This window comes from Poecilia mexicana, unplaced genomic scaffold (assembly GCF_051168715.1).
Source record: "Poecilia mexicana isolate PSO_F unplaced genomic scaffold, ASM5116871v1 scaffold_3, whole genome shotgun sequence".
NCBI lineage: Eukaryota > Metazoa > Chordata > Actinopteri > Cyprinodontiformes > Poeciliidae > Poecilia > Poecilia mexicana.
In genome coordinates this window covers 35,674,540-35,697,862 of record NW_028263372.1, presented here as the reverse complement: position 1 = coordinate 35,697,862, position 23,323 = coordinate 35,674,540, and the positions used below count along the sequence as shown (strand labels likewise).

Sequence of the window (23,323 nt, the reverse complement as noted above, 5' to 3'; positions counted from 1 at the left end):
TGGAAATGATTGAGCTCATTTTAATTTATCATGCGATTAACTGATTTGTTGTTTTTTGTGACAGGCCGAGTTACAAGGATTGATGCTAAAGTTATTCCAGCACTAAATGAGACTTCGAACAGTATTGATTTGTCATCAGCTGCTCCAGGTTTATCTGCACTTGCTGCCGTCCAGCAGGTTTTCAGGCTGTGACACAGACTGACCAGATGTGATACCTGGGATGAATAATCTGCAGAAAGCGTTGGTCGCTGATCAAAGACCGAAGCGTTTGGGTTCCTGCAGGAGGATGGAGGCTCTGAGTCGGACTGTAGAGAAGCAACCAGTGTTGGTTTGGCTCCATGCAGCCATCATGTGCAGAGTTTTAACACCGCTTGTCCTGGAGGGTGGAGTGTGTGTGTGTGTGTGTGTGTGTGTGTGTGTGTGTGTGTGTGTGTGTGTGTGTGTGTGTGTGTGTGTCTGTGCGTGCGTGTGTGTGTGAGTGAGAGAGATGTGGAGCATCACAAACGGTGAATGCTGCTGCTGGTACTGCTGATCAGAGGACGCAGAGTCAAGCTAAAAGTCTTGAGTCTGATGTTTTGTTTGAACTAAACCGTCTTTTGAAGGACAGTTTTGTTTACAGAAACTTCATAATGAATTTTATTTTTTGTTTCTGTTTTATTTATTTTGGATTTTAAAATTACCTTCGAGTTCCTGCGTTAAAAGTTCATTAGAATTAAAAGTTTATTGATCTCTGTGAATATTATTGTTTATTGCAATAACAAGATAACAGGAAGTGAGCCAGTCGCGCTGAAAACTTAAATTCACATGACAGATTATTCTTTGTTCACAGATCTGCATGCTCACATCCGTCTCTCTGCTCCTTCAGGTTGGCAGCACAAATACAACGTCGCACACAGAAGGCTGTTCTTCTTATAGCCTGCTAACGCTAATGCTAGCTAGCATCAGCCTCGGCTAGCTGCGTCTCCGGTAACGTAAACATTAGCTCGGTGACGCGCTCCAGTCGGTCAGCAGCTAATGATGTTTAAAACTCCCAAAGCTGATGGTATTGTCAGGATTGTTGTTTTTTCTCCATTGTTTCTGCAGTGAGAGCATCATATCAGTAAATCTGAAAATATGATGAAATGCAGTTACTGTGTGCAGCTCAATGATATGAATCACACTTCTTTATAAATCTGAATGTTTCTGAAGAGCAGTGTTAGCCATATGCTAACACTGCTCATATGGTTGCCTGAAAAAGATAATAAATAGTTCAGTTTTATCGTTTTCACAACAGTACCACAAAGTGTGGTGATAAAACTGTAAGTCCATGTTGGCCACTGCTACCGTTTAGTGATGAAAACCACAGCAGAGCAGTCTGTCACCAACCAAACACAGATTGATTTTATCATTAATAAATATCACACAATAACACAAGTTTCACGATCCTCAGTCATCTTCATCAGGTCGTATCAGATGGAGTCTTCTTCAAACCTTCCTGCAGGAATCCTTGGGTTTATTGAGTTCTGCATCTGCATCTACCTGAGCCTCTCCTGCTCCTGAAGGCCAAAAAATCTTTTTCTCCTCCCCACATTTTCTTCTTCATATTAGCTAAATATGAAGTGAGACTCCGGCTTCAGAGAAACCAGGTCACCGAGGGAAGCGGCTCGTTTGCATGCTCTCTCCTGACCCAGTAAGAGAGGATTCAGCTGAAGATCCGACGGAGCGCGCCGCTTCCTGCCTGGTGACGGTTCCACCGAGCAGCAGAACCGAGAAAACCTAAGAAATCACCAGGGAGCCTCAGTACAACCCGTATTAATCTAATATTCATCAAACTGTTGTGTTCACTTAATTACCCACAGATGCATGCAGCGATGCTGGACAGTTAGAGATGAATGATAAATGCAGAATCACTATTTTATGAAGCTCTGACTCATCGTTCATGTAACCTCCTGATATCATTCGGGACGACGAACAGGCAGATTTTTATGGATTCCCAAACTAACGTTTCACATCTAATCAGTCAGAATCAGACATTTTTAGAGACGTGTTCACTGCAAAAACACACAGTTTTAGTCTCATTTCAGCAAAAATAAAGTAATACACTTCAATGAAGAAAAACTAACTTAAAAGTTTATCTTATTTCAAGTGAAAAACTACTAGTTCCTTTGTCAGGTTGTTTCATTAAAAATGTAGGGAAAATATCTTGTATTAAGTGAAATAATCTGCTGATGGAACAGTTAGTTTTTCATCCATACTGAGGAATTATTGGCTTAAAACAAGCTCATAATTCTCACAGAAAACTTACTTTTAAGTTAGTTTTGTGTTATTTCATGTGTATTAAGATGTTTGCACTAGAAACCAGACCAAAGTTAGCTGGTAAGATTTTGTGTTTTTGCAGTGAAATTATTAAAACCAAAATAAACCAAAGTCTTTTCATCGTCTCCTTCCTGCTCCTGAAGAGCCAGTCGTTCCTCTCTGTGTTTTCTCAGCTCTTTGTGTGTGTGTGTGTGTGTGTGTGTGTGTGTGTGTGTGGGATGTCAGATCTTCACTGCATGAGCGCGCCGCTCCACCTCTGCTCCCACTGCAGCTCAGGTTGGTGATGAGCGCGGCAGATTGGGTTTCACCGTTTTGAAGCCCCCTCACCGTCTCCATGGAGACCATAAAAGGCGTCGGCTCGTTTGGAAAGAGGCTAATGAACCGGATGAGACGAGCCGGCGCCGAGTCCAATCACTTGGTTCGGTCGGAAACAAAGAGGAGGGAAGAGAAGACGGAAAGAAGAATCCGGTTTAGATTTGGTGGAAACGTGTTGATCCAACCGATGAATTATTAGCACAGCTGGGCAGAAACTACTTACATTTACTTAATGACATGTTTTGAAAAAAATCTACTTTTAGGAATATTTTTACTACGCTGTAATTTTTACCTTTACTTGAGTAAAATATGTGGATTTTCTTCCCACTGAATGAAAAACAAACATGTTTTAACCAAAAGTCCACCAGACACAGACACACACCTGCTGGTCCTGTTAAAGTTTCATATTGACAGAAACTGATTTGGAAACATTTACTTCTGCATGATTTTGTTAACCATATGAATTATTTTTCATTTCCACATGACTTTTCGTTTTGGTAAGCTTGAAGTTTTTTTAAATATGAAATGATAATTTGATCAGTTTCTCAGTACTTGAATAGACCAAATTCTTTTTTACTTCTGCATGAGTGCAGTTTTTGGATGCTCCGCCCACCTGGTCATTAAAATTCATTAAATCCTGAACTGGGCGGATAAAACTTCGAACCTTTAAACCAAACAGACCTGCAGCGTCTGTAGCTGCAGGTTTAACCAGCAACCATCACTTTGTTTGCTGGTGTCATATTTTTACCTTTTTTTGACCCAAATTATTGTCAATCTTTGCTAATTTTGCCCATTTTGAAAGTTGCAGTAGATTGTTGCTGCGTTTTCTAAAGTTTGAGCTTCTTGATTGTGTGAATCTACACTGAGATGATCAGTTATGAACTGTACTTTTAATCTAATTAGATTTTAATTCTGACAGAAGAAAGTTTGTTTTAGAGGAAAATTTGAATCTCAGAAAATAAAACTGCACTTGGTATTATTATAGTAATGTAACACTAAGCATCTTAAAATGAAGCTTTTTATTTATTTCTTGCAATAGTTTATGTTTTTTTCACTCTTTGGTGATGACATAATAACTGCATGAAATAGAGATGTGATGCTGATGGTTGTTTGGCTGGAAACTCACTGAAACCAGCCAGACTCCTGATTTAAAATAGTTCAGAACCGTCTGGAACCGTTCTCATGTTCTGCACAGGCTTCAGGTGTCGCATATCAACGGTCAGAATGACTATAAAGATGGAAGAATATCAGCCGTTATGGTTGTTTTAAACTCAAATATTAGATTTTATTCCATATTTGGACGGCAGGACGTTGCGGTTCAGGAAGAGGCGTTTGGATCTGGGTGAAGTGAGTTTAAAGCGGGAACAGAGACGCGATCCGGCCTCGGTGGGACTCATTCCCTCTGACAGGTCGGCTCACTGCCTTGGGGCTCAAACTGCGCTCTGTCCATTTTCATTTCACATGTGGAGCCGCGGCTCTCCTCCGGGTCAGACATGATCAGCTCACGCTCAGCTGCCAAGGCTGGAACCAAACTGGCTTCAAGACAGAAGCTCTTCAATACCAGAAGACACCAGCGAGAACTGTCCTGACAGTCCGTCTAAATGATGTAGAAACTTTAAAACGTTCCTGATGGAGCAGTGCAGCCTGGAATATTATCGGAGCTGAATTTAGGAGTTTAACCTCCAAGTCTCAAAGTTATCGACCTAAAGTTTCATATCTGTGTGTTTCTAATTGCTTAGTTTAGATATTAATGATTCATCCTTGGTTATTAGATGTTTGCTCAGCTCTGTTTGTCTTCCTGTTCCCATCTGAGCAGGGAGTCAAAGCTCTGATTGACGAGGTTAATCTTTGTTTAAATGTCAGAGGTTGTCAATGTGAGACGTTTGTGTGTGTGTGTGTGTGTGTGTGTGTGTGTGTGTGTGTGTGTGTGTGTGTGTGTGTGTGTGTGTGTGTGTGTGTGTGTGTGTGTGTTCAAGCTGAGCAAACATTCAGCCTGTGTGTCAGATTTCACCTCCTCCTGTGTTAGTCTAACACCGCTGTGCGATGCAGAGCGCCGGATCAGCCCACATCCTGCCTCGATCACCAGAAAAGCTCTGGACGAAATATTCACTGGGAATTTAAGAGTTTAAAATAAAATATGATGCAGGTCATCAACAAACGAAGGAGGAAGAATGTGACAGGAAATAACCAGAACAGAGTTTATGTGGACGCAGGATGTGATGTCACAGCGGTGAGGCGTGTTGCAGGATGTGATGTCAGAGTGGTGAGGCGTGTTGCAGGATGTGATGTCAGAGTGGTGAGGCGTGTTGCAGGATGTGATGTCAGAGCGGTGAGGCGTGTTGTGCGTACTGTGCAGGGTGATGTGTCTGTCTGTTAATCTGCTGCCTCTGGTGGTGAGGAGGTGTAAATGCCTCCGTTTCCTCCTGACATCCGGCCTGAAACTGACGGTGCAGCTGCAGCATGACTGATGCAGCCGTGTTGAAACGTTCATGGAGACGACGGGTCGAATGAATTCTTGGCCCAGATTCTGTCAGTGATGACAAAATGAAAGGAAAAACAACGTTGAACCCAAAAACACAACGTAGGCGTTTATGTCTGCGTTTGTTCGGATCTGACAGATGAACCTGAGGAGATTGATGGAGGAGCGACTGCAGCAACACGTTTGGGGCCGAAGCGTCTCTAAGGGGAGCAGCGATGACCCGGTTATTCTTCAGAGCTGCGTCCAAACGGCTCGGTGTCGTCGGGTTCACGTTTGTTTCCTGAGACAGTCTGAGAGGCCCCGATCTTCATCACAAAGATAAAACAACGTTTTCCTTTCTCTGATCCGTCCTCAGAAGAACCCGCTGGTGATCGGCGGCAGGAGTCGTGCGGATCGGCTCCAATTAATGCGAATATTTTAAATCTTCATTGTTTTAACCTGGGAGGAAACACAAAGCCGCTCCTGCTCCTTCAGCGCCGAACGCAGAGCTGGAAGTTTGAACCTCCTCCCTCTCCTGCCTCCAACCGAAGCCACAATCTCTCCCCAAGTCCCCGAACTCATCCCAAAATCCGTCTTATCTCCGTTCCTCCCAGTTTTTTATTTTTTCTTCTTCAGCTGTTTGAGCTGCTTTGAGAAGTCAGAGTGAAAAAAACAGATTCATGGCGAGCCGAGCTTCACTCCAACTGGCTGCTGGGAATCCTGCAGGAAAACAAGAGCAGCAGAGACACAAGGAGACCCTCACTGGTTTTAAACAGAACTCACTGGTTTCACACATTTCACTGGTTTTAGACAGAACTTACTGGTTTCAAACATTTCACTGGTTTTAGACAGAACTTACTGGTTTCAAACATTTCACTGGTTTTAGACAGAACTTACTGGTTTCACACATTTCACTGGTTTTAGACAGAACTTACTGGTTTCACACATTTCACTGGTTTTAGACAGAACTTACTGGTTTCACACATTTCACTGGTTTTAGACAGAACTTACTGGTTTCAAACATTTCACTGGTTTTAGACAGAACTTACTGGTTTCACACATTTCACTGGTTTTAGACAGAACTTACTGGTTTCAAACATTTCACTGGTTTTAGACAGAACTTACTGGTTTCAAACATTTCACTGGTTTTAGACAGAACTTACTGGTTTCACACATTTTACTGGTTTGAGGATTATTTTCCTCATGTTTACAGTTTAGAGCTCAGTTAAAAATAGATCAATGAATCCCATCCCTCCCTCCCAATAAAGCTAAAGAATCATAAATTCAGATTTTGACCTTTAACCTCCACTGCAGTGGAGCTCCATATGGTTGTTTGATTTATTAAACTAAAGTAATTTGTCCGTCCATCTATCCGCATCAGTGCAGAACATCTACAAAAAGTTATTTTTTAAAAGTTTGTTTTATGATGTAACTTATGAGTTAATAAGGAGAACCTGTCATGAGCCAAAAAGCAGAAATAATGATGATTTTAATGAAGCCTTTATAATTAGATTGATCAACTAATGCCTGCTTCTAGATGATCCTGCAGTTCTTCAGCTGCTGGCAGATCAAACTCCAACAGGGGAAGCCTTCGGTGTTCTCTGAATCATTGACTTTAATGATCAGAGTACATTCAGCTGCAGATATTACAAACAAGCAGAGCAGAAAATTAACACCAGGGCGGCTGGAGGGTCCCAGTCTGTGACTGGGAACGCCTCCTCCTCCACCGCCTCCGGTCTGAAAGCATGTCAGCCTCTGGAACCGGTTCAGAGCTGCCCTGTTTGCCCATTTACAGAGGCAGTTTTATGTAAAATCGACTTTTTTGAGCTTCCCATCATGTTAAAATGTTAAAACAAACCTAAAATGTTGCTTTCATTCTTTCATGCATGTTTGAGAAATCCTTTAATCTCCATGGCAACCCATTCAGCTGTGGACCTAGCCCCGCCTTCGAGGCGTAGCTCCTCCCACTCTCAGCTCCTTCAGACTAGCCAACAGCTATTAGCACACCTGGTGGAGCTGCTGAGCTCATCATAGGATCTGCTTCTCTGGTAAAAATGTTGTTAAAGGTTTAACAGAGAAGCCATGTTGTTCAGACGACTTCCTGAAGGTGGAGCCTCACAGAGCTGGAGCTTCTTAAAGAAACAGAGGCCCAATTTCAAGGTGTTAAATCAGGAAGTCCAATTTGTTTTAAGTCATATTTGATATAACATTTGCATAACAACATAATTACTTGATTGTGCTATAAAATGAAGACATGTTCCTGAAAAACTGGTTGATTCTTATTTGGATTCAGGTCTGAACTTTGACTAGGCCATTCTATCAGATGCATCTGCTTTGATCTAAACCATCCGCTGGCTGTATTTTAGGGTGGTTGTCCTGCTGGAAGGTGACCTTTCACCCCGACAACGAATCTTTTGCAGCTTTTCAGAATTTTTCTTCTCGTGTTTCGCTCCGTTCAGCATTATCTTCTGAATAACCTCTAACTCACACTAGAGGAAAAACTTTGCTGCCAGTTTGTTTCCTGATGTTTGGCAGTCGAGTTAAAACTGAACTTCATGGATGGAAGACGTTGGTTTGACGCTGCGGCTGTTTACACAAACTCCAATCCTCCCTGAAATCCTTTCAGCTCTCTTTATGTTTTAGAAAACAAAAGCTCCAGCAGTGTGATCACACATGATTTCTCCTCGTTTGAGTTCTATGATTTGTTTCATGGCGCTTTGAAAATTCAGACATCAAAGCTTTGACTTTCAGACTGTCGCTCTGCAACTCGCTAATTGGTTTCAGTTTGATGAAGTCTCTTCGGTTTCTAAACTCTCTGCCGTGTTTCCCTCGTCTGTTTCTGCCTGGTGAGCGTCTCAATGTCTGATTTTATTTGTTTACATCAGAGATTAAAGAGAAATTAGGAATTAGGAAAAAACTGAACAAATGTGGGCTGTTTGGAGAGACTGGGTCTATAAAAATATATCAGAATCGCTTAAGTTGCAAAGCTGCACCTGAATGAAACTTTAACTCCAGGATGTTCTGCAACCAGAGCTCTGGTTTACTGAGGGCAGGACTTAAAAATATATTTTAGATGAAAATTGGCAAGTTTGGATGCCTGATTATCAGAAAATATTAGCCTAATATTTCAGCCTCAGTTATACTAATCTTTTAACATCATTACACGTTTAGAATAAACACAAAAACTTCCCACCAATATACAAGAACTTACAGTTAAATGGTTAAATCAACAAACACACAAATGGTGTCAGTAAAAATGATGAAACTAATAAACTACTAAAAAGAGAAAATTGTGAAAAATATTCAAGAATAAAACCAACAAAATGATGAAAGTTGGTTGATTTAAGAGGAATTTGGAAATGAGGCCAACTGATTCAGATTAGACTTTGTTCTCCACACAGCAGCACCAACATGTGGAAAACGGCATGAAATAAAATACAGAATTAAAGATGGCAGCGATATCACAGAGAAATGGTATAAACAAAGTCCGCTGTGGCATGAAACATGCACTTTAAGCGCTTCTGTTTAGAAATATAAACACTAAGTTTCACCATAATGGCGCTCACTCAGCTGATCTGCATCAAATTCTCGACCAAAAATAAGCCAAACATTTCTCTGTTTCTGGGGGATTTCGTGTTTCACATTTTTATTCTTTTCATCTTTTATTTTTCTGTCCAATAACCTAAGAACTTTCTGTTTTGTTGTGTTTTATAAATATGTAAGTTTATTCATGTGAGAAAACAACAGTTATCTGTTCATTCAGTCAGTATTTACTCTGGTTTCCCTCAGAGTTTTATCAGCCTGGCGGGCCACCAGGCTGGCTGGAGCCCCGCCAGGCTGAGCGTTGCTTGTTTATATATTTTAGGATTTTTTTCCGCCCTTATTAAGACCTTAAAGTTGATGTAAGGGAATTGTTAATAATGTCTTTAAATAACACAACTACTTGGTGATATTTTCAAACTTCCTGTCATCTGTAAACATTTTTAACTGAAAAACTTGGCTGTCCTGGCGCCGCCACCACCAGGCTTAGCAAGTTTTCTCAGAGCATAAAAATTTTAAAATATAAAGTTCTTTAAAATAATTCAGCATCATAAAAGATTTCTGAAAGTATGGTCGGCCCTCTTGATACAAAATAAAAAATGGCTGCTTATCAATGAACTTCAGATGACGTCATTAATCGGTAACTTTAATCCGTATCTTTACATCATGATGGTACCAAAAGCTGCAGATTAATCAGTGAAAACCAAACGAAGCTGCTTCTGCCCGGTTCGGTTTGCTGCCATCTGAAACGGAATGAGCCGCCCCACACTGGGCCCGGCCCGTTCCGTATGGGGCCCCTCAGGCCATATGAAGCAGCTTTAATGGCTGCTGCTGTTTCACACTACGAGCCAATCTGGCGGCGCTCCTGCAGCCATCAGAGAGCTGTTAGTTCACTACAGCAGCAATAAAAGCGTCCCGGACCTCCTGCGGTGCCGGATCGTTCCAGAACCTCCGCATCTCACCGCAGTGATGCAGATCAGAGCGTTGTTTATGTCAGGACACGGATCCAATCTGGAGTTTTCAGGGTTCTGGCGCGGAGCGGCCTCCCTCTGCAGCGGAGCGGAGCCGCCATCTGGACCGGAGAAACCAGAACAAGAATCTGCTTTTATCTGCGCCCCGTCCAGCGTCTCCTCCCCAGACGTCGCAGAATGGAAACGACGTTCGACAGAAACAACCAGTGAAGTTTGTTATGGTGCAGCTGCTTCCTGCAGCTGATGGCTCAACAAGATGGCTGCCGCTGCGCTCTGGGTCGGAACTGTCTGCGATTTCAGCACTGGGGTGGAAAGTTGTGCGTTTCCAAACTTTATTCCTCATCTAAGCTGAAAACATCCGACTCACCCCTGTCGGTTCGGTACCGACCCATTCAGAATGTTTACATCTGGAACCAAGAGCAGAAATGTAGCGTTCAACTTTAAACATGGCGTGGAAACCAAGCAGAAAGGACTCCCAGCTATCGCTACGGCTTCTCATTCAGCTGGACACAGACATGTGGACCGAACCAGAACCTCCATGCTTCTGGAGAACAGTCGGCTGGAGTCCAAATCCAGCTGTCTGTAGCGTCCGGTCGGCCCAAACGACCCACAGCCTATAAAATGCGAACCGGGAGATTTTCCAACAGCTACTTATGCTGCATTCAGGTACAGCTGGGAAACTAGGCTTTTTGCAAAAACTAAAACTGCAAAACTTAGTTACTGTGATTTTTATTTTTTTACTTTTACGTGCTTAACTATAAACATTTTTATGAAATCTTTATATTATTAAAGATTAAAAATCAGATTGTTGCAATTCCTTAATTTTTTGGGTCATAAATTCTTTTTCTGTTTCGTTAGAAATTTTTTACAAATCTTTACTTGTGATTGAACAAAACATTTCAGGTGCAATAAATGGCCCCCGGGCCACAGTTTGGGCCCCCCTGCTGTAAACCCGTTAACTTGGGCTTGTCTGGGTTTAAAATGTTTGAAGTCGTGGCGTTGTTGTTCTTCGTTGGCATGTCGTTGGCATGTCGCTGCTCCAGCAGCAGAGTAAAGAAGGAAAGCTGATGGATGTTTGCTCTGATGATGAGAGGAGCAGCGGCTCCGTCTGCTGCTCGGCTTTCATCCTCTGAGGCCTTCACCGCCTCATGTTCAGCTCTTTTCTGCATCTTCTGCTGTTTTCTAGTTTTTTCCAGCTTTTCTTTTTAAACTGTCTGATTTGTGTCCGTTTCCTCCTGTGTGTTCTGCAGGCTGGATTTTCTCCTGAAGTCTTTTCGTCACCGCTCATCGCTTTTCTCATGCTGGGATTTACATTAGTGAATCTGGTAAGGACTCTGTTTCTTCCTTTAAATTGGCTTTCAGGCCATTAAGGTGTGCTCTCACCGTGTTCCTATCGTGTCGTGTTATTTGTTTGCTTCTCTTTTCTGCGTCAGCCGCTGGAGGAGTTGCAGAGGAAATTATTTATATGTGCTGGAGGCATTTTTTGTTGGGATTTAGCTCAGCGGCGGCGCCTCATTCAGAGGAGTGAGCTCTAAAAGAAGCACCACAGGCAGATCGATACTGCAGAGCTTCTCTTTTATGCTCCGAGGGACCATATTTGTTAAATGGAAGAAACTCGCGTCACACAAATAAGGCCGTCCAGGTGGGATTGAGATGCAGGAGCTCATTTCTGAGGATATTGATTTGTTTCCTGATAAACATTTAACAGGATTTGCTTTAGAAAGGTTATGATTACAATCTGGTTTTATCCTTATCACAATATTTCTGTGTGTAGATCAATACTTTAATCAATATTAGTCTGCTTTTAATCATATTTATGATATTTATATGAATAGTTAAATGCTCTCAATGGTGGGCGCCGCTAGCTACAAACTTAGTTGCGCTAATGCTAAAGCGCTAAACCAATATGGTATTTAGAAGCTGATGCTAAAGTGCTAATGCTAAAGCAATGGAAGACTGCTGAGTTACACAATGCTATACTTAGCTTCCCACCACAGAGTCGACCAATCACGTCTTGTTCTTGACTCATTTTTCTTTTTTGTTTTTTTGGCAATCTTTATTCAACTGAAAGTTTACTAAACAGCTAAATAAATCAGAAATTACACAGAAAAATTAATTCAGGGGAAGCTATGTGTGCTAATCACTGTCAAAGTTAGCAAAAATGCTAAAACACTAAAATGAGAAACTAGCTGCGCTGTTAGCAGGTTAGCATGACTCTTTCATAACTTCATCCAGATCTAATTAGTATGATTTTTTTTTTACCTAAGAAGGACTCGATAAAAAAACATTTAAAATATTTTGTTTAATATTTGTTTTATTTTAGGATCCCTGTAGAAACTATTCTACAAAATTCCTGAAGCCACAAAGTCAAAATCAAGCGTCTCGACAATTAAAACATTTTACAAACATTACAGAAGAACAGCACGAAATACCATGTTTGTTAAAAACAAACAATAACAGTCTTTACTTACGGTGTAGATGTATCCATTTATCAGTTCAATATTATTTCATTATTTATTGTAGATTTTAAGGTTCTTTTTAAAATGTACATGATCACCTGGAGTTATGATCGTTCTCCTCCTGAACCACCAAGTTTTTCTATCAGCTCAGTAAACAGTTTGTTTGTTTTCTGCTGTCAGCTTTTTAAACATGTAGAATATGTGCGGTCCAGTTTCAGAGGAGTTTCCTGGGTTCTGGTGCTGAAGCTGCTCTGACTGGAGCTGGAGGCCCAAACTGCTGATGGGGGATGTTAGCCCAGTTCCCTCATCGTCCCTAAGCCTTTCACACCTTGCTTTCGATTCGCCGCCCCCGTCCTGAGCGCCGCAGTCGGCTGCAGCGGAGTCATCCTGATGAAGATCCGAGTGAAGGATCGGTCCAACCCGCTGGCTTCATGAGACAGAACCGGCTCATGAGTGCCGAGCTAACAAAGCGGCGCTAATGAAAACTCCCTGCTGGATGAAACCCAGGTCTGTCTGACCTGCGGTGGTTCTGCTTCAGCAAACGGCGCCGCCAGCAGGAAACAATAATAAAACAGCAGAGTAACGCAGAGATCAGGCAGGTTTTCACGCCTCCAAAAACAAAAAACTGCCACAATAAATCAGTTGATCAATTAATCACATGATAAATTAAAACGAGCTCAATCATTTCCATTTGCAGGATTTATGGTTTTCTCTTTCTTCTAAAATCTGGATGATAAAACTCTTCCCTGCTGATCATCAGATGTTTAGAGACTTTACAGTTCATTTAATTTTTTATTTCTGTTGTTTTGTTTATTCATTCTGAATATTTAAAATTGCACCAATCTCCTAAGCTGATTTTGGCCGACACCAATTTTTTTTTTTTTTCTGAAATGTTAAATGTATGAAGAAAGTTGCTGAGTTGGCAACAGTTGGGCAACTATTGTTAAGTGTAAATATGCAGACATGAGTTTCATCTGTCAGTCAAACCTCTGAAAGCGAAGCTACGGAGGACAGTGGCTGATTTTAGACCTTTGAGCTGAAGGAGGTCGGCTTCATGTTGTCTCAACTATCTCTTCTTCTGAAGAACGATTTTCTTTACAGAGACTTCATGGTGCATTTAATTTGTTGTTTTATTTATTTATTTATTGATATTTAAAATGTCTCCCAGTTCCAGAGTTAAATGTTTGTTAGAATTTAAAGTTTCACATCGTTGAGAATGTGTTCTTGCATTATTTTTCCATTATTACTGTTAGATTATTGAAAATGGTCTCAAAACAACAACCAACCTTTTCCATCCGTCTACCCCACTCCTGTCCAGAGCACCTCTGACCTCTGACCTCTGCCTCTCATTGGACGGTTCAGACACGCCGGAGGTCTGAGCTGCTGAAACCTGACTAACCGCTGCAACGAGGTAATCATTTCCTGAATCACAACCCAAATGTTCAGCAGGGTGTTGAATATCTGCCATCCTCAGTGAAACGCTGCAAAGTCAGCAAAACAAAACCTCCATGTCAGATTATCAGCTGAACCCAGCTCCCATCATGCTCTGGGGAATGAAACGGCATGAAACATTACCGTTACATTAGTTACAAAGCTAATCTCAGATATTCCTTAAGTCATCACTGTAGACTCTTCATGAATACCAGATGACAAACCAATCCCCAGCTTGTTGTTTTTTAAAGAGAGCGTGCTGTAAATCCTGTAAATGAAGGAGAAATGTTACCACCTTAAATAAAGCAGTCAGACTGGAACGTTGTCGTTCAGCCTGAGGTCAAAAGAACCGGCTGTTTATCTTTCATATGGCATCACATGCATTCATTCAACAGAAGGATGGTTTTCAACTACTTAATGTTAATATTTATGGTAAATTAAAACCTCACATTAGGTTTCAGAGAAATGCAGAGCGTTACATAAGACCATGCAACGCCTCGATGATGCAGTGATTCATGCAGAGTAACACGCATTGAGTTCATATGTTGTGCAGCTCATGGGAACTCGTCACACGTTTCTGTCTTAAAACTGGTTTTATGTCACATCCTCAGTCATCATTAGACGTAAACGTGATTATAATGGCATCATTTCACCATTTAAACTTCATTCCTGAAACAAATGATTCTGCTGAGACTTTTACTGACCAGTACCGATATCCAGTTAGTACTGAAGGAACCAGTACACATCCAAACCAGTGTGTTTTACTGGAGTGGGACTCATTTTCTGCCTGGAGTTTCCTGTCTCAGACTGGTGGGGGAAACCGGCCCAAACGGCCCACCGGGAAATGACCCAGTACTCCCAGTTAACCAAACTGGGCCCAGACTTTGTTTTTATCCAGCACTTAAATTAAAAAAAACATTGACCCTCCAGGTGGTTTGGAATCTGATGAGTTTTATGGATTTAATGAACAGGAAAAAGAAAAGAAGTTCATTATTTGACCTGTTGGTTCTGCTAATATTCATGTTAATAATTAGCTGAATTCTGGGCTCGTTATCTTCGCTTCACTTTGGGATTAAAAACATCTGTTTCTTTGTGGTTTAGCAGGATTCTGATAAATCAGGATGAATATTTCAGACGGCGCTGAAAACAAAAGCCGCCGTAGTTATGTATAAATGTAAGTTCCTGTAAAATCATCAGCTAAATGAGACGTGGTGGTAAAAAGGCCATCAGTGCCAGATTGTTTTCACTGCAGCAGTTTTCACACAGCTCAGTGCGCCGAGAACGGCCCGTCAATGAGTCAATCGGTCAATCAGCAGCAAGCAAATCAGTAGCCTATCTGGTTATTGATTATCTGTCGGCTCACAGAGACATAGACGAACTGTTTGGTTGTGAGACAAAAGAGTTTTGTTCTGGGGACCAGAGGGGAAACATGAGGAATATTTCCTGGACCCGTTTCTGCTTTAACGGCCTGGAAACACCAACATCAGCCTGGCTCAGCCTGGCTCAGCCTGGCTCATCAGGCCTCAACGCTCCACAGTGTCACCTTGAAGTCTGTGGAAATGTGAAACCCGAGTTGATCTTGAATTGGTCCTGACTGCCGAGTGTTGACGAGGGAGAGGAAATCCTTTCCGGCTGATTTCCTGTAATAAAACCTCTGATTCTTTACGCCGTTTTCATTAATAACTTCTGTGAAGTCGCTCCAGACCTGATGGAAACGTGTCTGAAACAAATAGAAGGAGTTTCCCTGCTGCAGCGTTCTGGCCATGATGTCTGATTTTCACTGGTTACACTGTAAAACTGAGTTAAAGTCACTTCTAACTCAGAAGATTTTAATAACCCAGACCCTCCCTGCAGCGCCTCGGTTTCATTCAGCCAGTAATCAGTGGACAGTTTGGGGTAAAGGTGACTGCTTTCTTAATGTCAGAACATAAACACTGAGAAATATCCTGACTTTACCAACTAACGTCTCCGATTCGCTCTCGCTCTCCGTCTCCATGGAGACGATGAAAGCAGAAGTCAGCACTTTTTTAATTGAGTATTTCCACTCATGTCGGCAGATTTTATTAACGTATTGGAATGTAATCTCTGTAAGCCAGCAGATTCAGCTCAGACAGGATTGAATGTGTTTGCAAAAAAAAAAAAAGCACCCAAAGAAAATATGGAGCAAAAAAAACTGATGGAAATATTCAACCAGTTAGAAAAGTCCAGCTTCCTCCCACTGCAGAGCCAGTGAGGCCCAACTGGTCAGGTTTTGGGTTATGAAGGTTTTCCCAGTGTCAACACAGACATCTGAGGCCGATCAGATTCAGGAAAACCGCTGACTTAAAACCTGTTTCTGTACACAGACATAATGTACTGGATTATAAATGTATTCCTGCTCCAGTGCAGCATGCTGACATACAGCAACAGCTTCTTAAACCTGGTAAAGAAAAAATAACTCCACTGGAGCAGCAAATGTAAAATAACTAATAAACTCAAACAATAAGTTAAATACATGTAATAATTAACTGAAACAACTTTCAAAAGGTTCAGAAAATGCAACTAAAGTTATAAATGTCGGATGAATAAATAAAGCATGATGTCTCTCAGAGCACAAAGCATAGAAATACACTGAATAGATCTGCCCTTATGGATTGGGCACATTGTCACCAACACCCCAACTAATGCTTTTTGTATGTTGGGAACGACACAGATATCAAAGTCTGGTTGGTGGAGATGAGGTGATGATCTGCGGTTTCTCCGGTGCAGTCGGCCGTTGGCCGCCTGGTTGTGGATCTGAACTCAGAAAATGCGGCTGGATCCGTTTGGCCAGCAGCACATGGAGCCGGACCTTCGCCGGCTTCTCCATCTTCCCTCGCTGTCCTCTTCCTCACAGAGAGTAAATGATGAGGCGCTCCAGAAGAGCCATCTACTACATTTGTTATGACTGGCGGAGAAATGAGGGGCGAAGATTGAAGGAGGGAAAAAGTGACGGACGGAGATTGAAAGAGACAACATGTGATTGGTACAGTGAGAAGCTCTCATTAATGGATGTCTGCTGCTGCTTTTCGGCCTCACAAACAACAACACGCGCCTCCTTCCTCCGCTGTCAGGGAGATGAATCTCCTGCTGGCGACGGGAAAGAAATGGAGCTCTGCTGGGGAAATTAAGTCACAGCTATACTTAATCATTTACCTCCACTCCTTGTTCTTGCCGTCTTCCTTCTCTCTGCTCTTTCTCTGTTGTCCTCTGCCAGCTGACAGCTGAGGTGAGGAATCGCTCCGGTCTCTAAACGAAATCCCGGAGCTCCCAGAAACCAACGCCTCTCAGCACTTTGTGACCCACATGAGCGGCGCTGAATTCCTGCACATCAGCAGAGAGGAGCAGGACGGATTTCACTGCCTGCTGTTGCATAAGAGCTGCTGGAGTGACGAAAGATGGTTCATTACAGCGAATGTTTCTGACGAGATGAGGCGGAAATACGGCACAACGTGGCTAATTCAGTTAGCTTACAGTTAGCTTACCCTCTGGGTGGTTAGCTGACTAAAACCTAGCTGGGAAAGCAAAATCCAGGAGTCCGTCCATCCATCCATCCATCCATCCATCCATCCATCCATCCATCCATCTGTCCCAATCACATCCATCCATTCATCCATCCATCCATCCATCCATCCATCCATCCATCTGTCCCAATCACATCCATCCATCCATCCATCCATCCATCCATCCATCCATCTGTCCCAATCACATCCATCCATCCATCCATCCATCCATCCATCTGTCCCAATCACATCCATCCATCCATCCATCCATCCATCCATCCATCCATCCATCCATCCAACCATCCATCTGTCCCAATCACATCCATCCATCCATCCATCCATCCATCCATCCATCCATCCATCCATCCAACCATCCATCTGTCCCAATTACATCCATCCATCCATCCATCCATCTGTCCCAATCACATCCATCCATCCATCCATCCATCCATCCATCCATCCATCCATCCAACCATCCATCTGTCCCAATCACATCCATCCATCCATCCATCTGTCCCAATCACATCCATCCATCCATCCATTCATCCATCCATCCATCCATCCATCCATCCATCCATCCATCTGTCCCAATCACATCCATCCATCCATCCATCCATCCATCCATCCATCCATCCATCTGTCCCAATCACATCCATCCATCCATCCATCCATCCATCTGTCCCAATCACATCCATCCATCCATCCATCCATCCATCCATCCATCCATCCAACCATCCATCTGTCCCAATCACATCCATCCATCCATCCATCCATCCATCCATCCATCCATCCATCCAACCATCCATCTGTCCCAATCACATCCATCCATCCATCCATCCATCTGTCCCAATCACATCCATCCATCCATCCATCCATCCATCCATCCATCCATCCATCCATCCATCCAACCATCCATCTGTCCCAATCACATCCATCCATCCATCCATCCATCTGTCCCAATCATATCCATCCATCCATCCATCCATCCATCCATCCATCTGTCCCAATCACATCCATCCATCCATCCATCCATCCATCCATCCATCCATCCATCTGTCCCAATCACATCCATCCATCCATCCATCCATCCATCCATCCATCCATCCATCTGTCCCAATCACATCCATCCATCCATCCATCCATCCATCTGTCCCAATCACATCCATCCATCCATCCATCCATCCATCCATCCATCCATCCAACCATCCATCTGTCCCAATCACATCCATCCATCCATCCATCCATCCATCCATCCATCCATCCAACCATCCATCTGTCCCAATCACATCCATCCATCCATCCATCCATCTGTCAATCACATCCATCATCCATCCATCCATCCATCCATCCATCCATCCATCCATCCATCCATCCAACCATCCATCTGTCCCAATCACATCCATCCATCCATCCATCCATCTGTCCCAATCATATCCATCCATCCATCCATCCATCCATCCATCCATCTGTCCCAATCACATCCATCCATCCATCCATCCATCCATCCATCCATCCATCCATCTGTCCCAATCACATCCATCCATCCATCCATCCATCCATCCATCCATCCATCCATCCATCCATCCATCCGCCCGTCAGGACAAACGGACCAGTTAAAGCACCAGTTTGTTCTGCTTTTGTTCTTCCAGCTCCAGTGAAAACTCCTGCCGTCTAAAACCTCTGGTACTCAGAGATAATTCTCCCTCTCTGTCCGTAACGGTCAACGTTCAGTCGAAACCTCGTTTCCATAGCGATTAAAAGCAATATCAACAGATCAGAGATGCAGATAATCGTATTTATGGGTAAAAGCTGCAGAAGAAACATTCAGAACCACTGAGGCCCACATCATTTAACCAGTTAGTCCCAGTATGTTCAGTAACTAACCATTAGAACCAGTAATCTCTGCAGATCCTTGCTGGGAAACCAAACTCCTGCATAATTAACACATAAATCCACATCTGTCATAAATAATTCTGCACTATGGAGAAAAATTTGAATTTTTACATTTCAACCAGAAAAGCTGTTTGAATGTTCAAACATTTTATAATTAATTAGTTTTTTCCAATCACAAAAACAAATTTTTACTATTTTTTTATTATTATTTAAATGGATTCAAAATTAAAAAGCATTTAGAAAAGTGACAGAAACGAGAGCTGTGGGTCTGAAGTCAGTGTGAACTAAAATCTGTTTAATCGTCTTCCAGGTGCATTAAAGGAAAGTTTGTACCTCGGATGAAGATTAATGTAACATAAACGAGCGCATAAAGAGAAAGCGAGTTATTGATGAAATGTTTGGGCGTGTGAACGTCGGCTCATTGATCGGCTGGGCGGCGTCATGGCCGCCTGACAGCGGCGTCCTCAGCTGACCTCAGATCAGCAGAGGACGCCGCTGTCAGGCGCCGACAGAAACTGGATTTAATTTAAACCGATTCTAGTCATGCACGTTTTTCACAAATACAACAGATTAAAAACAATAAACCAGCTTCAGCGACAAACTGATTTTTACTGCTTAATGTCTGTAAAGTCCTGTGGATAAGATGAAAAACTTATCTTTTATTATTAAATAATTGCTAGAAAAAGATTTAAATAAATAAATTAACTGGGAATAAAACTGAAAATAGATAAAAATGTAATTAAAATGTATACATTTAAGCACAATTAAAAATTATACTCGAAGGAAATAAAATAAAAGATGGGAGTTAAACGAGAAATGTTGAAATAAAATGTAAAAAGTAAATTGAAAGTAAATAAAATAACAATAAAATAACATTAAATTAGTTTTTAAAAATTTTACAAATCATTTCCTAAAAAAACAATATTTAAGATCATATTCTAAAAAGATCAGAAGTTTATTTCAGATTTTTTTAAATCTGATTTTCTGTAGAAAATATCACAGTTTGATTATTTAAAGCAATATAAATGTAAATATTATTTTACCTATAAAGGTTTCATTTATCAGGAAATGTACCATTCACAGCATTTCCTTCAGGTTGAGGTGTGGACTTTAACTAGACCTTTTCTCCTGCAGCCGTTCTGTGAACAGTTAAAACCCTCCACCCGTCAGACTCCCTCAGGCTCAACAAGCAGGAACATCGTTTATTTTACGAGCCTTCCTCCCGTCCGCGGGTCGGTTTCCTTCTGTCGTCTTGATTGGCTTTTAATCAGAACCGACGGATCCGTTTAGAGAGACATCGCTCCACAAGCAGGATCCACATCCTGACTGACGTGTTGCCGTTTCTCCCGCCGGGCTGAGGCTTCGCTCCAACCCAAACACATTCCCACTTCGGACTCGGGCCCAGGCCGTCTGCTTAACCTTGATTTTTAAACTGACTGGACGCAGCAGATTGTAACTGGAAATAAACTACATACAAGCAGAACTCGTGAGAACGTTCAGCAGCAAGAAGGAGAAACGAACCCAGCGGTTTAAAAACGATAAGAAAACCTCCTGGAAGCTGCTGAGTGGGCCGGGGTGTACTTACTTTGATCCAGCGTGTTCTGGTTGGACACGGTCGACCCTCAGATACAATCGGATCTTCGTTTCACATCTGCGCTGCCATCTTGTCGTCTCACTGGACTCGTTTTGTCTCTCAACCAATCAGGATCCTGACAGCAGCGGTTAAAATCTTCGATTCTGTCCAGACGGATCATGGCGCTGCAGCCGCTGGGCCGGTACCGTCACAATGGCACCGGGCCACAATCAATGGAGCTCATTGAAGCGTGGTTCAGCCCAATGGTGCTGCTCTCCGACCCGATCCAGTCTGAGACGTTTTGGTGGAACGACGACGTTCCCGTCCGACAGAGAAACCAAACATCTGGTCTGGATCCGTCCAAATTCTGAAAAGTTTGGATCCTCTGTGGAAGAGGAAGCTGGAGGAGCCGATCAGTTTCCTCCTGCTTTGGCTTAAACACAAAGTTTAGATATTTTATGCAAAACTTTATTTTGGGGGGATATTGAGGTGAATTTCAGATTTGATGTTTGTTACTACATTAATGTTTATGGAGCAAATTGATCCATTTTATGTCAAAGTTAATAATCAGTCAGATCAGATAAACAGCTAATGATTTTAGTAATTGATTACTGAAGTGCTAAGGAAAATAAATGGTGCTCCTGGATTGGCTGCATTGGAAATGTCAGCCAATCGCAGGTCAACTAGCATTAGCATCAGTATTTCAGCTTTTAAGCTGCATTTACTTCTGACCATTTTAGATATGCTCTGTGAAAAACCCTGTCAACATTTTGGAGTCATATTCCACATAAAAATGTTCACAAACTGAACCGGAAGAGGCCGAAATCTACTGCAGTTTCCATCACAGCTACAGATTAGCATCGCTTTGATTCTGTGCTGTAAGAAAACAGCCACTAGGTGGCAGTAATCCTCACATGTTGCTCTTTTAATCTTCTGAATTTCTCTACACTAATTAAACGCATTAAAACTGTAAACTTTTATTTATTTTGTTTAAAAAAAAAAGCTTTTTACAGCTATTTCCTTGAGTTCATCAGAAGCCCTTTGGGTTGTGGCAGAACATTTCGGACATTTTGTTGAATCCATGGCAGGAAGAAATCAGGCTGTTCTGTCAAAAAGCATCATGAGTCATTCAACTCTGCAATGAAACGTTTGTTTCTGGTTAAACGTGTCCAAGATATAAATAATCCTGCAGATAAAAATGTTTTTCAGCTGCGTTTCTCCCCTGTTTTCTGCTCCAGAGAGGAGCGCCGCCTTCATGTTAGCTCAGCTGCTTTAGCTGACGGGAATAAAGTTCGGAGGAGTTTGAAAGAACCCAAAGGAAGCTTGTTGGACGGACAAACTGTGGGCTGTGGGTGGTGCTGGACGCGTTTGTCGCTCCGGGCTTCTTGTTTCATGCTGCTCCCACTTTGAAGAGCTCATTTAAATCCTCTGTTTCCTTTTCCAATATCCATTCGATTATGTGGGCGTTTCTTAAGCTAATTACCCAGAAACGGTCCAATCCGGATCCTCGATCTCCCCGGGAACGCGGCGTTCCGGAGGGAATTTCAAGTTTTGTGCCAGAAAGTTTTAAAAGTCAGAACTCTCCAGTTTAGCCGTCGTATTGATGTGGAACGAAGGCGGCTTCGTCTCCAGGACGTTATGGATCCAACAGCTAAACGCGCAGCGGCTGATAATAGATTCCCGATGCGACCTCTGACCCTCTCTGGTCCTGATTCGCTGTGGAAGGAAGTGGAGTGTGTGGGCAGCCGGAGCGCAGCAGCACAGAGGAGCTGCTGTGTGTGGCTCAGAGCGCTGTGTTGTTGGATTATTTCTGCTGTCCGTGTGTGTGGGCGGCGTGAGTTTACCCGGAGAGATGAAGAACGGCGATCTGCTCCGTGGATTCAGAATAACTCGGCTGATCTTCGTCCTCCTGCTTCTGCAGCTGCAGCTCACTTTTCCTGACGTTTCTCATCTGAGTCACGACGCTAAATATTCACCTTTTCACATTATCTTACATCAAAAACACAAACTTCAAAGCGTTTTATGTTAGACATAAGTTAGAGCATCATTGAAAGAGAGCAGAATAAAAATCTGAAAAGTGTGGAGTGTATTCTTGGAGAGCCATCTTATGCTGCAGCTGTTTTAAGGTTCGTCTCGATCAGTTCTGCAAATCTGTAGCGGACATGTTTGTCTGTTTCTTTCTACAAAACGGTTCAAACTCCATCACACTGGATGGCGAGCCCAGCTGGTCTTTGACTAGGCCGCTGTAAAGCCATGTTCACACAACAGCCAAATGAGACCCATGTTTCCGACTTTTCCTTGGCAGTCCAGTCTGAACGATCCAGTTTGATCCTTTCACAGTAAGAAAATCCATTTCCAAATGTAGAACAAAATATTTCCCAAAAGTTTATAAAATGTCTGCAGTCTGATTGGTCACATTTTATTTGACTTTTCAATCAACTAATCAATAAATCGATCATTTCAGCATCACAGCAACTCAAAGTTCTTTCCATCAACAAACTATGAAAAACATCACAAACACATCATGTAGTCAAAATGTGTGAACACCAAAAACAGGAACTGCATTTTGTGAAGTTCCAACGTTAAAGTCGGACATGTTGGTCAGTGTTTTGTTGACGTGCGTCATAAATCCATAAGTCTCCATGGCAACCATTCAGCGTTGGACCTAGCTCCGCCTTGGAGGCGCCGCTCCTTCTCCGAGCTGCAGTTAGCGAGTTTCCGCCTCACACAGCAGCCCCTCCCCCACTCAGCTCCTTCAGACTAGCCAGCAGCAATTAGCAGCCGCCTGAGCTCGTGATAGGAGCTGCTGCCCCGAGCAACGCTGGTGAAAACGTTGTTAAAGGGTTAATAGAGGAGCCATGTTGGGA

At 42.5% G+C, this 23,323-nt stretch overlaps 1 protein-coding gene across 2 annotated transcripts in view; it reads left to right on the top strand.

Moving 5' to 3' along the window:
- The window catches only part of large2 (LARGE xylosyl- and glucuronyltransferase 2), a 73,550-nt gene that overhangs the window by 17,713 nt on the left and 32,514 nt on the right, over positions 1-23,323 (top strand). The window contains exon 2 of one of the 2 annotated variants that reach the window (XM_015008404.2): positions 10,830-10,904. The exons of the other annotated variant lie outside the window; for it this stretch is intronic. The gene's annotated coding sequence lies outside the window, so the exon portion shown is untranslated. The remainder of the gene's footprint in view (positions 1-10,829; positions 10,905-23,323) is intronic. 2 annotated transcript variants of the gene reach the window in all.